This window comes from Phyllobates terribilis, unplaced genomic scaffold (genome assembly GCF_046119375.1).
Source record: "Phyllobates terribilis strain yellow unplaced genomic scaffold, ASM4611937v1 Scaffold_170__1_contigs__length_4071412, whole genome shotgun sequence".
NCBI classification, from domain to species: domain Eukaryota; kingdom Metazoa; phylum Chordata; class Amphibia; order Anura; family Dendrobatidae; genus Phyllobates; species Phyllobates terribilis.
This window is the reverse complement of record NW_027362930.1, coordinates 567,386-584,028: the sequence shown is the minus strand read 5'-3', so window position 1 is coordinate 584,028 and position 16,643 is coordinate 567,386. Positions and strand designations below refer to the sequence as shown.

The window sequence follows — 16,643 nt, the reverse complement described above, 5'->3', positions numbered from 1 at the left end:
TAGAGGTTCTGGATAAAGCTCTTAGTGAGGAAGAAAAATTACTTTTATCTAGGGAGTTTACTAAGGAGGAGATATTTAATACTATTTGCACTTTACAAAATCAGAAGACACCAGGTGTGGATGGCCTCCCTGTGGAGTTTTACAGGGTTGTGTGGGATATTATAGGGGAAGATTTTTATGAGTTGTTTTCAGAAGTGGAGTCCTCTTTTAATATTCCCAAGTCATGGGCAGAAGGCCTTATTGTTTTATTATATAAAAAAGGAGGAAAAGAACTGATTAAAAATTGGAGGCCTATTACGCTGCTAAATACAGACTATAAAGTATATGCAAAACTATTGGCCAATAGATTAAAGAGTGTGATAGGGTCGGTTATTGAGGTGGATCAGTCTTGTGCAGTCCCGAATCGTAAGATTACCGACACGCTAATCTTACTGAGAGATATAATATGGGATGTGGCTGATAGGAAGCAGGACTTGGCCCTTGTTTCCCTTGATTTTGAGAAGGCATATGATAGGGTTGCTCATGAGTTTTTATTTGCCGTTTTAAAAAAAATAGGATGTCCTGGTGTTTTTATTGAACGTATTAAATGTCTGTATAAGTTATGTTTTAGTAAGATTTCTATTAATGGTTTTTTATCGGAAAATATTAATATTAATTGTGGGGTTAAGCAGGGGTGCCCCCTGTCGCCTATACTTTTCATTTGTGCAATAGAACCCCTTTTAACTGCTTTTAGGAAAGATAAAGTTATTAATGGCTTTTTTATTCCTGGCAGTAGGAATGACCAAGTGAAGGTTTTAGCTTATATGGATGATGTGTCAGTTTTAGTGCGGGACATTAAGAGTCTTCATAGAGTTTTAAGGACAGTTGTGTGGTTTGGTGGAGCATCTGGTTTTAAAATAAATTTAGAAAAATCAGGTGTTTTAACTATGGGTAAATTTCTTTTAAATTCGGATTGCATGCTGATGAGAGTAATGGAAATTAAAGTTTTAGGGGTATTTTTTACAGAGACATGTGGGAATGTGAGGAATTGGGAGTCCCTGCTTGAAAGGGTAAGGAAAAAGATTGATTTTTGGAACTTGAGAAGTTTAACAATGGAAGGCAAAATCTTGATAATAAAGCAGGTCTTACTTCCGATAATTTTATACATTTCAACTGTTTTTATACCTCCTATTAATGTAATGAAAAAGATAATTAAGTTATGTTTTAATTTCCTATGGAAGTCAAAAATGGAAAGGGTAAAAAGGGAAGAGTTGTACAAAATTAAAGGGAAAGGAGGGAAAGGCTTCCCAGACATCAGAACCTTCATTTATGCCAAGTATTTAGCTAATTGCATATGCACTTTATTAGGACCAGTTTCTAGGCTGAAAACCTTTTTAACATACAATTTGGGTTTTTTTATTAGGAAATACAAATGGTTACAAATGCATTTGGATCGGCCATATAAGTTTATGCCATCTGGGAATTATATTATTTTAGAAAGAATTCTGAGGGATTTTAAATTAATGAATATGGATCTTAAAATACTTGGAAATCATAAGAACATTTTAAAAGTCTTAGAAAGCAGGGTGATAGCTAGTCCGGTAGAGCGATTTTCCGATAATGTTGTAGATAAAATTTGGATTAATGCAAATTTTAAGTGTTTGACTAATGAACACAAGGACTTAATATGGTGTAGTATTAAAGACTGTCTGCCAACTCGAGATTTCCAATATAGAAGAGGATTGGTACGGTTTGAAAAATGCCCAAGACGTAAATGTGCTGCTAGCGAAACAGCTATGCACATTTTTTGGAACTGTTGTTATGCGCAATTAGTATGGAGAAAGATTAGTAATTTAGTTAAAGCTCTAAGTGGTGTTAATTTTCTAGATTTTAATAGGATTTTTTACGGGTTGGGTGTCAAGGATGAAGTGTTCAAGGTTGTATGGATAATTTTATCTTGTGTGAAAATGGCGCTTTGGAAAACTCGGAATATTTTGATTTTTAAACATAAGGAAGTATCGGTACAAGAATGTATTAAGTTATGCCTAAGTTATATGTTTTTATATTTCTGGAGAGATAAGGTGTTGTTTGGTGATAAAAAAGCTAATGAAATTTGGAAGCAAAAAGATTGGAATGTACTTACCTTGTGATGTTCTTGTTGCACCATATGTACCCCCCTGTAAAAAATGGAAATTCTAAAGTTAAAACGAAAATAAACTGGAATATGGAAAATAATATAAGCTGTAAATTTACAACAACAAAAAAAGGGAAAAAAAAAAAAAAGATCCAGTTTGCTATCTACAATGAGGAAACTTTTAAGTTTGAAACCATTTTAACATGATGACTTGTGATGGTGGACTTAAAGATCTGAGTAGAAAAGAAAAAAAAAAAAAAATCTGTTCTTATCAGTTTAATATCTGATACGTCCCCTATCTGGGGACCATATATTAAATGGATTTTTAGAACAGGGAGATGGAAAAAGAGCTTGCTCTGTCCACTCCACGCATTGACCTGGTATTGCAGTATCTCCAGGACCGGTGCACCCCTTCTTTAATGCAGTTTCTAAAATCAGAAAGAATTGAATTCAATGTTTTTTGTTCATTTTGCTTCTTTGTCGGATTTTGGGATGGACTCTTTGGCTTTGCTTTTCTTCTCCTCATTGGATTTTTCATGTTCAAAGTTGCAGAAGCCAGATTACAAGCTCATTTTGGTTCAACTTCAGCAACTGTGCATTGCATTGCCATGTAATGTGATGCAATGCTATCTTTCTAGCTCTCCCTTTTTACTTCCTTTTGGATAAACAGACATATTAGGCAAGCATTTTGGAGCTTTCACCTAAATAACTACAGGTGGTGAGATAAGCTGCACAATATAATTGACCTTTCAGTATATTGTTGCACACACACCATCTATTTAGCAAATGCCCTTGTTATCAACAGCAGCCTTTTAAACTCACCTGAGCTAACAGGTATGTGCGCTGGTTACTCTGCTGCGCTTAAAATTTCTTTTTTGGTTTGCTACAATGCCTTTTCTGAAACGTTGTCTCCTTCTGCTGGAACACTGACTTCTTTCATTTAATGCCTGCAGACTATAAAAGAGAACCCAACCCAAAAAGTTTGGTTGATTAGTCTGTGGCATTCTGTTAAACTGTTGCTTATGGCGGTCTCTGTGAGCTTCTCAGCGACATTCAGCCAGCCAGGTATCCTGCCTGCAGTAGATGGAATGTGGCAATGGAACGCTGGCTGCGCGTGTCATAATAGGCTCTGAGCCTTTATATACCTGTGCACAGCAGCAGCCACCTTCAGTCTGCTGCTGGACAGCCAGCAGCAGCAGCAGCAGGAGAGGTATGTAATCAGGAGCCCTCCTGCTAAGGGTAGACAGCTGCTCGTTCCACCCCACCCCCCGCCTTAATTGGTTCTCCTCCCTTCCAACGGTGTTGAGGCGGGTGGGAACAGCAGGGGGTGAAGGTGCTGTGTTTAAAGAGGTGGAGTTATGCAGATCTAAAACGCGTGGATTGCAGCAGCAGCAAGCCGAAAAGTGCAGGCATGTAAGGGATCTAGAGGTTGACAACATGTCTTCTTAACGGGAGTCCAGGAGCTCATCTCCACAAATGGACTTTTCAGGATCCTTGGGTGGCTCCGTAGTTTGAAACCAATTCTGGTTATCGCTTCTCGGCCTTTTGGCTAAGATCAAGTGTAGTATCTGTTCTTATCAGTTTAATATCTGATACGTCCCCTATCTGGGGACCATATATTAAATGGATTTTTAGAACAGGGAGATGGAAAAAGAGCTTGCTCTGTCCACTCCACGCATTGACCTGGTATTGCAGTATCTCCAGGACCGGTGCACCCCTTCTTTAATGCAGTTTCTAAAATCAGAAAGAATTGAATTCAATGTTTTTTGTTCATTTTGCTTGTTTGTCGGATTTTGGGATGGACTTTTTGGCTTTGCTTTTCTTCTCCTCATTGGATTTTTCATGTTCAAAGTTGCAGAAGCCAGATTACAAGCTCATTTTGGTTCAACTTCAGCAACTGTGCATTGCATTGCCATGTAATGTGATGCAATGCTATCTTTCTAGCTCTCCCTTTTTACTTCCTTTTGGATAAACAGACAGATTAGGCAAGCATTTTGGAGCTTTCACCTAAATAACTACAGGTGGTGAGATAAGCTGCACAATATAATTGACCTTTCAGTATATTGTTGCACACACACCATCTATTTAGCAAATGCCCTTGTTATCAACAGCAGCCTTTTAAACTCACCTGAGCTAACAGGTATGTGCGCTGGTTACTCTGCTGCGCTTAAAATTTCTTTTTTGGTTTGCTACAATGCCTTTTCTGAAACGTTGTCTCCCTCTGCTGGAACACTGACTTCTTTCATTTAATGCCTGCAGACTATAAAAGAGAACCCAACCCAAAAAGTTTGGTTGATTAGTCTGTGGCATTCTGTTAAACTGTTGCTTATGGCGGTCTCTGTGAGCTTCTCAGCGACATTCAGCCAGCCAGGTATCCTGCCTGCAGTAGATGGAATGTGGCAATGGAACGCTGGCTGCGCGTGTCATAATAGGCTCTCAGCCTTTATATACCTGTGCACAGCAGCAGCCACCTTCAGTCTGCTGCTGGACAGCCAGCAGCAGCAGCAGCAGGAGAGGTATGTAATCAGGAGCCCTCCTGCTAAGGGTAGACAGCTGCTCGTTCCACCCCACCCCCCGCCTTAATTGGTTCTCCTCCCTTCCAACGGTGTTGAGGCGGGTGGGAACAGCAGGGGGTGAAGGTGCTGTGTTTAAAGAGGTGGAGTTATGCAGATCTAAAACGCGTGGATTGCAGCAGCAGCAAGCCGAAAAGTGCAGGCATGTAAGGGATCTAGAGGTTGACAACATGTCTTCTTAACGGGAGTCCAGGAGCTCATCTCCACAAATGGACTTTTCAGGATCCTTGGGTGGCTCCGTAGTTTGAAACCAATTCTGGTTATCGCTTCTCGGCCTTTTGGCTAAGATCAAGTGTAGTATCTGTTCTTATCAGTTTAATATCTGATACATCCCCTATCTGGGGACCATATATTAAATGGATTTTTAGAACAGGGAGATGGAAAAAGAGCTTGCTCTGTCCACTCCACGCATTGACCTGGTATTGCAGTATCTCCAGGACCGGTGCACCCCTTCTTTAATGCAGTTTCTAAAATCAGAAAGAATTGAATTCAATGTTTTTTGTTCATTTTGCTTCTTTGTCGGATTTTGGGATGGACTCTTTGGCTTTGCTTTTCTTCTCCTCATTGGATTTTTCATGTTCAAAGTTGCAGAAGCCAGATTACAAGCTCATTTTGGTTCAACTTCAGCAACTGTGCATTGCATTGCCATGTAATGTGATGCAATGCTATCTTTCTAGCTCTCCCTTTTTACTTCCTTTTGGATAAACAGACATATTAGGCAAGCATTTAGGAGCTTTCACCTAAATAACTACAGGTGGTGAGATAAGCTGCACAATATAATTGACCTTTCAGTATATTGTTGCACACACACCATCTATTTAGCAAATGCCCTTGTTATCAACAGCAGCCTTTTAAACTCACCTGAGCTAACAGGTATGTGCGCTGGTTACTCTGCTGCGCTTAAAATTTCTTTTTTGGTTTGCTACAATGCCTTTTCTGAAACGTTGTCTCCCTCTGCTGGAACACTGACTTCTTTCATTTAATGCCTGCAGACTATAAAAGAGAACCCAACCCAAAAAGTTTGGTTGATTAGTCTGTGGCATTCTGTTAACTGTTGCTTATGGCGGTTTCTGTGAGCTTCTCAGCGACATTCAGCCAGCCAGGTATCCTGCCTGCAGTAGATGGAATGTGGCAATGGAACGCTGGCTGCGCGTGTCATAATAGGCTCTGAGCCTTTATATACCTGTGCACAGCAGCAGCCACCTTCAGTCTGCTGCTGGACAGCCAGCAGCAGCAGCAGCAGGAGAGGTATGTAATCAGGAGCCCTCCTGCTAAGGGTAGACAGCTGCTCGTTCCACCCCACCCCCCGCCTTAATTGGTTCTCCTCCCTTCCAACGGTGTTGAGGCGGGTGGGAACAGCAGGGGGTGAAGGTGCTGTGTTTAAAGAGGTGGAGTTATGCAGATCTAAAACGCGTGGATTGCAGCAGCAGCAAGCCGAAAAGTGCAGGCATGTAAGGGATCTAGAGGTTGACAACATGTCTTCTTAACGGGAGTCCAGGAGCTCATCTCCACAAATGGACTTTTCAGGATCCTTGGGTGGCTCCGTAGTTTGAAACCAATTCTGGTTATCGCTTCTCGGCCTTTTGGCACGATCCTTGTGATTGGTGTCAGGAGGCAGGTTCGTGATCACTGGAATTCTTTCTCGGCCTTTTCCGATTGGAACTGCTGCTATTGGGAAGGAAGGAAGGTGTTTCTCGTACCTTTCGGCGTGGAAGGAATTCTGGATCGTGGAGGAGGATTTCTTCAGGACTGGAGTTCTGGACGCTGCTGAACAGAAGGGATCGAGTCTGGTGCTGTTATTTTTGGACGTCATCGGGCTTTCTTTTGAATTTTCTCTGTGTGGAAATGGAGATGAATTTGGATCAGGACAATGCCTACATGAAGGACACCATCCGGTTTGTGGTGAGTGTGGAATTTAGGCAAGTTAAAAACTTGGACTTTTTGTACAGGAAAGTCTTTACTCCTATCTTGCATATCAGCAAGGATGAGTACTTTTGTGTTCAGTCATTTTCTAACAGAGGAGTACACGATGTGACTTTGAGAGGTGCTGGTGTATGTGAGAGGGTTTTTTCCAGTTTTAGATATGCTGCAGCCTGTGAGCATAGTGAGGTATTGGAAGGAATTTCAGCCACGCCTCGCTTTCAATTTGATCAAAGGATGCTAACAATACATATGTATAACCCTTTCATATCTGATGAGCAAGTGACTTCATACTTAAGAAGGTTTTGCTCCGTATTAATTATGAAAAAACGTTGTACGACTGGTTTTGGGGCCTGGAACGGCAAGAGACTGTATCAGGTCGTTTTTAAAAAGGACCCGTCAGTGGAGGGGGGTGTCTTAAGACCCCCACCAGTCGTGTTCATAAATAGAGATAGAGGCTTTTTGTTTTTTTCTAATATGCCACCATATTGTAAACGATGTCGGAAATATGGCCATATGGATGAAAATTGCGCCCCTTGTGAAGTATGTTCTGGCCCGGTTCATCAGGCGAGAGAGTGCCCAATGCAAGCCAGGCAAACATCTGAGGCTGATGCTGAAGATAAACAAGGGGATGGTGGGCAGATGGAGGATGGAGGATCAGAAAGTTCTTCTAATGTGGTGCAGGAAGTAGAGGTTCTGGCACCTCTAAGTAATAGAGAAAAAAGAGAAGAGAGGAAGAAAGCTGAAGAAAAGAAGAAAGAAGAAAGGAAGAAGGAAGAAAAGAAGAAGGAAGTAAAGAAGAAGGAAGAAAAGAAGAAGGAAGACAAGAAGAAGGAAGACAAGAAGAAAGAAGATAAAAAGAAAGAAGGAGAGAGGAAAGAAGATGGAAGAGAGGAAGGAACATTGGAAGAGGAAAAGGAGGGGCAACAAGGTATTGTGGATACAGTTGCTGCTCTGGCGGTATTATCAGAGATGTCGTCAGGGATTCCTTGTGCCCAGGAAAATATGGACTTAAGTTCAAAATCTTTGAAAAGGAGTACATGGGAAGAAGAGCAACAGGAGATCATGGAGGACTTGGGTGGGAAAAAATCTCGTGGTGACGCGTCTTCTTTGTTTGGGGATGTATCTCCCTCAAGTTCTTCTGATCAAGAATCCTTAATTGTGGATGTGAAATCACCTTTGGTAGATGAGGGCGGAGGGATTAGCCCTGGGCCTATTACTAGAAGATGATTACTGCTGTATCCCTGAATGTTCAGGGGTTGAACAATTTATACAAACGCACTGCATTATATGATTTTTTGAATAATGAGAAATGCGATTTTATTTTTTTACAAGAATGTAATTTAGAAAGGAAAATGAGCTATGAATATTTACGTGGAATATGGAAGGGTAACATGGTTTTTTCTGGTGGGAATGAATTGAAAAGTGATGGGGTGGGTTTTTTGTGCTCTAGTGAGTGGGAGGTGGTGAAGTATGAGGAAATTTACCCTGGTCGTATTCTATGTGTAGAAGTAATGAGGGAGGGTAAAAGGGTGCGTTGTTTTAATATTTATGCTCATACTGAGAAAAATCAAAGATTACATTTATTCGAGATTTTACAGCTTTTTTTATCAGGTGCGGATCCGATTTTAATTGGTGGGGATTTTAACTGCCAGTTAAATAATGTACGGGATGGGTCGGTAACCTGCCTTAAGAACATAATTTCTGCCTTCAGTTTAAAGGATGCATGGGCTATGGATGGTAGTAAAAAAGAATTTGAAGTTACGTGGTCAAACAGAGGTTTTACGTCTAGGATTGATCACTTTTTTATGTCTGATTCTTTTAAATGTTCCTCTTTTAAGACAAGTATTAATCCTTTTTCGGATCATAAGTTATTGGGATGCACTTTAGCAATAGACCCTTGCGGTAAGAAAAAACCTTCGCATTGGAAACTGAATGTTTCTTTATTACAGGGGGAGAATTTTAAAGAAGACTTTAAGGTTTTTTATAATGAATTAAAACTTAACAAAAAGGGTTTTAAGTGTATTTTAGACTGGTGGGATTTTATGAAGGGTAAGATCAGAACCTTCTTTGTTAAATTGGGAAAGAGGAAAGCGTATGAGAAAAGGCAGTTTTATGATGCGTTAAATGCTAATTTGCAGTGTTATTATTATTTTCAAAACAATGGAGTTAATATGGACAGCAGTATTAGTGAGGTAAAGGAGAAAATTCAGAATGCACTAAAAGAGAAGGGAAAAGAAATCATCTTCAACTCTAGGGTAAAGGTCCTGGATGAGGATGAGAAATGCACTAAGTTTTTCTTTAAAAAAATATGTGGAAAAAAGGATTTTATTGAGGTCTTAGAGGGTGAGGTGAGCCCAGAAGGGAAAGCATTGCAGGCCAAAATATTTTATGATGATCTGTTTTCTCGAAAAAAGATTGATGAATCATTGAAAAACCATTTTTTAGAGGTTCTGGATAAAGCTCTTAGTGAGGAAGAAAAATTACTTTTATCTAGGGAGTTTACTAAGGAGGAGATATTTAATACTATTTGCACTTTACAAAATCAGAAGACACCAGGTGTGGATGGCCTCCCTGTGGAGTTTTACAGGGTTGTGTGGGATATTATAGGGGAAGATTTTTATGAGTTGTTTTCAGAAGTGGAGTCCTCTTTTAATATTCCCAAGTCATGGGCAGAAGGCCTTATTGTTTTATTATATAAAAAAGGAGGAAAAGAACTGATTAAAAATTGGAGGCCTATTACGCTGCTAAATACAGACTATAAAGTATATGCAAAACTATTGGCCAATAGATTAAAGAGTGTGATAGGGTCGGTTATTGAGGTGGATCAGTCTTGTGCAGTCCCGAATCGTAAGATTACCGACACGCTAATCTTACTGAGAGATATAATATGGGATGTGGCTGATAGGAAGCAGGACTTGGCCCTTGTTTCCCTTGATTTTGAGAAGGCATATGATAGGGTTGCTCATGAGTTTTTATTTGCCGTTTTAAAAAAAATAGGATGTCCTGGTGTTTTTATTGAACGTATTAAATGTCTGTATAAGTTATGTTTTAGTAAGATTTCTATTAATGGTTTTTTATCGGAAAATATTAATATTAATTGTGGGGTTAAGCAGGGGTGCCCCCTGTCGCCTATACTTTTCATTTGTGCAATAGAACCCCTTTTAACTGCTTTTAGGAAAGATAAAGTTATTAATGGCTTTTTTATTCCTGGCAGTAGGAATGACCAAGTGAAGGTTTTAGCTTATATGGATGATGTGTCAGTTTTAGTGCGGGACATTAAGAGTCTTCATAGAGTTTTAAGGACAGTTGTGTGGTTTGGTGGAGCATCTGGTTTTAAAATAAATTTAGAAAAATCAGGTGTTTTAACTATGGGTAAATTTCTTTTAAATTCGGATTGCATGCTGATGAGAGTAATGGAAATTAAAGTTTTAGGGGTTTTTTTACAGAGACATGTGGGAATGTGAGGAATTGGGAGTCCCTGCTTGAAAGGGTAAGGAAAAAGATTGATTTTTGGAACTTGAGAAGTTTAACAATGGAAGGCAAAATCTTGATAATAAAGCAGGTCTTACTTCCAATAATTTTATACATTTCAACTGTTTTTATACCTCCTATTAATGTAATGAAAAAGATAATTAAGTTATGTTTTAATTTCCTATGGAAGTCAAAAATGGAAAGGGTAAAAAGGGAAGAGTTGTACAAAATTAAAGGGAAAGGAGGGAAAGGCTTCCCAGACATCAGAACCTTCATTTATGCCAAGTATTTAGCTAATTGCATATGCACTTTATTAGGACCAGTTTCTAGGCTGAAAACCTTTTTAACATACAATTTGGGTTTTTTTATTAGGAAATACAAATGGTTACAAATGCATTTGGATCGGCCATATAAGTTTATGCCATCTGGGAATTATATTATTTTAGAAAGAATTCTGAGGGATTTTAAATTAATGAATATGGATCTTAAAATACTTGGAAATCATAAGAACATTTTAAAAGTCTTAGAAAGCAGGGTGATAGCTAGTCCGGTAGAGCGATTTTCCGATAATGTTGTAGATAAAATTTGGATTAATGCAAATTTTAAGTGTTTGACTAATGAACACAAGGACTTAATATGGTGTAGTATTAAAGACTGTCTGCCAACTCGAGATTTCCAATATAGAAGAGGATTGGTACGGTTTGAAAAATGCCCAAGACGTAAATGTGCTGCTAGCGAAACAGCTATGCACATTTTTTGGAACTGTTGTTATGCGCAATTAGTATGGAGAAAGATTAGTAATTTAGTTAAAGCTCTAAGTGGTGTTAATTTTCTAGATTTTAATAGGATTTTTTACGGGTTGGGTGTCAAGGATGAAGTGTTCAAGGTTGTATGGATAATTTTATCTTGTGTGAAAATGGCGCTTTGGAAAACTCGGAATATTTTGATTTTTAAACATAAGGAAGTATCGGTACAAGAATGTATTAAGTTATGCCTAAGTTATATGTTTTTATATTTCTGGAGAGATAAGGTGTTGTTTGGTGATAAAAAAGCTAATGAAATTTGGAAGCAAAAAGATTGGAATGTACTTACCTTGTGATGTTCTTGTTGCACCATATGTACCCCCCTGTAAAAAATGGAAATTCTAAAGTTAAAACGAAAATAAACTGGAATATGGAAAATAATATAAGCTGTAAATTTACAACAACAAAAAAAGGGAAAAAAAAAAAAAAGATCCAGTTTGCTATCTACAATGAGGAAACTTTTAAGTTTGAAACCATTTTAACATGATGACTTGTGATGGTGGACTTAAAGATCTGAGTAGAAAAGAAAAAAAAAAAAAAAAAAAAAAAAATCTGTTCTTATCAGTTTAATATCTGATACGTCCCCTATCTGGGGACCATATATTAAATGGATTTTTAGAACAGGGAGATGGAAAAAGAGCTTGCTCTGTCCACTCCACGCATTGACCTGGTATTGCAGTATCTCCAGGACCGGTGCACCCCTTCTTTAATGCAGTTTCTAAAATCAGAAAGAATTGAATTCAATGTTTTTTGTTCATTTTGCTTCTTTGTCGGATTTTGGGATGGACTCTTTGGCTTTGCTTTTCTTCTCCTCATTGGATTTTTCATGTTCAAAGTTGCAGAAGCCAGATTACAAGCTCATTTTGGTTCAACTTCAGCAACTGTGCATTGCATTGCCATGTAATGTGATGCAATGCTATCTTTCTAGCTCTCCCTTTTTACTTCCTTTTGGATAAACAGACATATTAGGCAAGCATTTTGGAGCTTTCACCTAAATAACTACAGGTGGTGAGATAAGCTGCACAATATAATTGACCTTTCAGTATATTGTTGCACACACACCATCTATTTAGCAAATGCCCTTGTTATCAACAGCAGCCTTTTAAACTCACCTGAGCTAACAGGTATGTGCGCTGGTTACTCTGCTGCGCTTAAAATTTCTTTTTTGGTTTGCTACAATGCCTTTTCTGAAACGTTGTCTCCTTCTGCTGGAACACTGACTTCTTTCATTTAATGCCTGCAGACTATAAAAGAGAACCCAACCCAAAAAGTTTGGTTGATTAGTCTGTGGCATTCTGTTAAACTGTTGCTTATGGCGGTCTCTGTGAGCTTCTCAGCGACATTCAGCCAGCCAGGTATCCTGCCTGCAGTAGATGGAATGTGGCAATGGAACGCTGGCTGCGCGTGTCATAATAGGCTCTGAGCCTTTATATACCTGTGCACAGCAGCAGCCACCTTCAGTCTGCTGCTGGACAGCCAGCAGCAGCAGCAGCAGGAGAGGTATGTAATCAGGAGCCCTCCTGCTAAGGGTAGACAGCTGCTCGTTCCACCCCACCCCCCGCCTTAATTGGTTCTCCTCCCTTCCAACGGTGTTGAGGCGGGTGGGAACAGCAGGGGGTGAAGGTGCTGTGTTTAAAGAGGTGGAGTTATGCAGATCTAAAACGCGTGGATTGCAGCAGCAGCAAGCCGAAAAGTGCAGGCATGTAAGGGATCTAGAGGTTGACAACATGTCTTCTTAACGGGAGTCCAGGAGCTCATCTCCACAAATGGACTTTTCAGGATCCTTGGGTGGCTCCGTAGTTTGAAACCAATTCTGGTTATCGCTTCTCGGCCTTTTGGCTAAGATCAAGTGTAGTATCTGTTCTTATCAGTTTAATATCTGATACGTCCCCTATCTGGGGACCATATATTAAATGGATTTTTAGAACAGGGAGATGGAAAAAGAGCTTGCTCTGTCCACTCCACGCATTGACCTGGTATTGCAGTATCTCCAGGACCGGTGCACCCCTTCTTTAATGCAGTTTCTAAAATCAGAAAGAATTGAATTCAATGTTTTTTGTTCATTTTGCTTGTTTGTCGGATTTTGGGATGGACTTTTTGGCTTTGCTTTTCTTCTCCTCATTGGATTTTTCATGTTCAAAGTTGCAGAAGCCAGATTACAAGCTCATTTTGGTTCAACTTCAGCAACTGTGCATTGCATTGCCATGTAATGTGATGCAATGCTATCTTTCTAGCTCTCCCTTTTTACTTCCTTTTGGATAAACAGACATATTAGGCAAGCATTTTGGAGCTTTCACCTAAATAACTACAGGTGGTGAGATAAGCTGCACAATATAATTGACCTTTCAGTATATTGTTGCACACACACCATCTATTTAGCAAATGCCCTTGTTATCAACAGCAGCCTTTTAAACTCACCTGAGCTAACAGGTATGTGCGCTGGTTACTCTGCTGCGCTTAAAATTTCTTTTTTGGTTTGCTACAATGCCTTTTCTGAAACGTTGTCTCCCTCTGCTGGAACACTGACTTCTTTCATTTAATGCCTGCAGACTATAAAAGAGAACCCAACCCAAAAAGTTTGGTTGATTAGTCTGTGGCATTCTGTTAAACTGTTGCTTATGGCGGTCTCTGTGAGCTTCTCAGCGACATTCAGCCAGCCAGGTATCCTGCCTGCAGTAGATGGAATGTGGCAATGGAACGCTGGCTGCGCGTGTCATAATAGGCTCTGAGCCTTTATATACCTGTGCACAGCAGCAGCCACCTTCAGTCTGCTGCTGGACAGCCAGCAGCAGCAGCAGCAGGAGAGGTATGTAATCAGGAGCCCTCCTGCTAAGGGTAGACAGCTGCTCGTTCCACCCCACCCCCCGCCTTAATTGGTTCTCCTCCCTTCCAACGGTGTTGAGGCGGGTGGGAACAGCAGGGGGTGAAGGTGCTGTGTTTAAAGAGGTGGAGTTATGCAGATCTAAAACGCGTGGATTGCAGCAGCAGCAAGCCGAAAAGTGCAGGCATGTAAGGGATCTAGAGGTTGACAACATGTCTTCTTAACGGGAGTCCAGGAGCTCATCTCCACAAATGGACTTTTCAGGATCCTTGGGTGGCTCCGTAGTTTGAAACCAATTCTGGTTATCGCTTCTCGGCCTTTTGGCTAAGATCAAGTGTAGTATCTGTTCTTATCAGTTTAATATCTGATACGTCCCCTATCTGGGGACCATATATTAAATGGATTTTTAGAACAGGGAGATGGAAAAAGAGCTTGCTCTGTCCACTCCACGCATTGACCTGGTATTGCAGTATCTCCAGGACCGGTGCACCCCTTCTTTAATGCAGTTTCTAAAATCAGAAAGAATTGAATTCAATGTTTTTTGTTCATTTTGCTTCTTTGTCGGATTTTGGGATGGACTCTTTGGCTTTGCTTTTCTTCTCCTCATTGGATTTTTCATGTTCAAAGTTGCAGAAGCCAGATTACAAGCTCATTTTGGTTCAACTTCAGCAACTGTGCATTGCATTGCCATGTAATGTGATGCAATGCTATCTTTCTAGCTCTCCCTTTTTACTTCCTTTTGGATAAACAGACATATTAGGCAAGCATTTAGGAGCTTTCACCTAAATAACTACAGGTGGTGAGATAAGCTGCACAATATAATTGACCTTTCAGTATATTGTTGCACACACACCATCTATTTAGCAAATGCCCTTGTTATCAACAGCAGCCTTTTAAACTCACCTGAGCTAACAGGTATGTGCGCTGGTTACTCTGCTGCGCTTAAAATTTCTTTTTTGGTTTGCTACAATGCCTTTTCTGAAACGTTGTCTCCCTCTGCTGGAACACTGACTTCTTTCATTTAATGCCTGCAGACTATAAAAGAGAACCCAACCCAAAAAGTTTGGTTGATTAGTCTGTGGCATTCTGTTAACTGTTGCTTATGGCGGTTTCTGTGAGCTTCTCAGCGACATTCAGCCAGCCAGGTATCCTGCCTGCAGTAGATGGAATGTGGCAATGGAACGCTGGCTGCGCGTGTCATAATAGGCTCTGAGCCTTTATATACCTGTGCACAGCAGCAGCCACCTTCAGTCTGCTGCTGGACAGCCAGCAGCAGCAGCAGCAGGAGAGGTATGTAATCAGGAGCCCTCCTGCTAAGGGTAGACAGCTGCTCGTTCCACCCCACCCCCCGCCTTAATTGGTTCTCCTCCCTTCCAACGGTGTTGAGGCGGGTGGGAACAGCAGGGGGTGAAGGTGCTGTGTTTAAAGAGGTGGAGTTATGCAGATCTAAAACGCGTGGATTGCAGCAGCAGCAAGCCGAAAAGTGCAGGCATGTAAGGGATCTAGAGGTTGACAACATGTCTTCTTAACGGGAGTCCAGGAGCTCATCTCCACAAATGGACTTTTCAGGATCCTTGGGTGGCTCCGTAGTTTGAAACCAATTCTGGTTATCGCTTCTCGGCCTTTTGGCACGATCCTTGTGATTGGTGTCAGGAGGCAGGTTCGTGATCACTGGAATTCTTTCTCGGCCTTTTCCGATTGGAACTGCTGCTATTGGGAAGGAAGGAAGGTGTTTCTCGTACCTTTCGGCGTGGAAGGAATTCTGGATCGTGGAGGAGGATTTCTTCAGGACTGGAGTTCTGGACGCTGCTGAACAGAAGGGATCGAGTCTGGTGCTGTTATTTTTGGACGTCATCGGGCTTTCTTTTGAATTTTCTCTGTGTGGAAATGGAGATGAATTTGGATCAGGACGATGCCTACATGAAGGACACCATCCGGTTTGTGGTGAGTGTGGAATTTAGGCAAGTTAAAAACTTGGACTTTTTGTACAGGAAAGTCTTTACTCCTATCTTGCATATCAGCAAGGATGAGTACTTTTGTGTTCAGTCATTTTCTAACAGAGGAGTACACGATGTGACTTTGAGAGGTGCTGGTGTATGTGAGAGGGTTTTTTCCAGTTTTAGATATGCTGCAGCCTGTGAGCATAGTGAGGTATTGGAAGGAATTTCAGCCACGCCTCGCTTTCAATTTGATCAAAGGATGCTAACAATACATATGTATAACCCTTTCATATCTGATGAGCAAGTGACTTCATACTTAAGAAGGTTTTGCTCCGTATTAATTATGAAAAAACGTTGTACGACTGGTTTTGGGGCCTGGAACGGCAAGAGACTGTATCAGGTCGTTTTTAAAAAGGACCCGTCAGTGGAGGGGGGTGTCTTAAGACCCCCACCAGTCGTGTTCATAAATAGAGATAGAGGCTTTTTGTTTTTTTCTAATATGCCACCATATTGTAAACGATGTCGGAAATATGGCCATATGGATGAAAATTGCGCCCCTTGTGAAGTATGTTCTGGCCCGGTTCATCAGGCGAGAGAGTGCCCAATGCAAGCCAGGCAAACATCTGAGGCTGATGCTGAAGATAAACAAGGGGATGGTGGGCAGATGGAGGATGGAGGATCAGAAAGTTCTTCTAATGTGGTGCAGGAAGTAGAGGTTCTGGCACCTCTAAGTAATAGAGAAAAAAGAGAAGAGAGGAAGAAAGCTGAAGAAAAGAAGAAAGAAGAAAGGAAGAAGGAAGAAAAGAAGAAGGAAGTAAAGAAGAAGGAAGAAAAGAAGAAGGAAGACAAGAAGAAGGAAGACAAGAAGAAAGAAGATAAAAAGAAAGAAGGAGAGAGGAAAGAAGATGGAAGAGAGGAAGGAACATTGGAAGAGGAAAAGGAGGGGCAACAAGGTATTGTGGATACAGTTGCTGCTCTGGCGGTATTATCAGAGATGTC

At 40.6% G+C, this 16,643-nt stretch overlaps 4 non-coding genes and 2 pseudogenes across 4 annotated transcripts; all 6 read left to right on the top strand.

Annotated features, from left to right (window-relative positions):
* Positions 1-2,303: 2,303 nt before the first annotated feature.
* Positions 2,304-2,527, top strand: LOC141211734 (U2 spliceosomal RNA; annotated as a pseudogene).
* A 1,115-nt stretch (positions 2,528-3,642) lies between these two features.
* Positions 3,643-3,833, top strand: LOC141211919 (U2 spliceosomal RNA). Its single transcript, XR_012281741.1, has one exon. It is a non-coding gene; the product is annotated as a U2 spliceosomal RNA (small nuclear RNA).
* A 1,115-nt stretch (positions 3,834-4,948) lies between these two features.
* Positions 4,949-5,139, top strand: LOC141211478 (U2 spliceosomal RNA). Its single transcript, XR_012281451.1, has one exon. It is a non-coding gene; the product is annotated as a U2 spliceosomal RNA (small nuclear RNA).
* Positions 5,140-11,353: 6,214 nt separating this feature from the next.
* LOC141211758 (U2 spliceosomal RNA) lies at positions 11,354-11,587 on the top strand (annotated as a pseudogene).
* Positions 11,588-12,702: 1,115 nt separating this feature from the next.
* On the top strand, positions 12,703-12,893 carry LOC141211918 (U2 spliceosomal RNA). Its single transcript, XR_012281740.1, has one exon. It is a non-coding gene; the product is annotated as a U2 spliceosomal RNA (small nuclear RNA).
* A 1,115-nt stretch (positions 12,894-14,008) lies between these two features.
* Positions 14,009-14,199, top strand: LOC141211917 (U2 spliceosomal RNA). The gene has a single exon (XR_012281739.1). It is a non-coding gene; the product is annotated as a U2 spliceosomal RNA (small nuclear RNA).
* Positions 14,200-16,643: the final 2,444 nt, after the last annotated feature.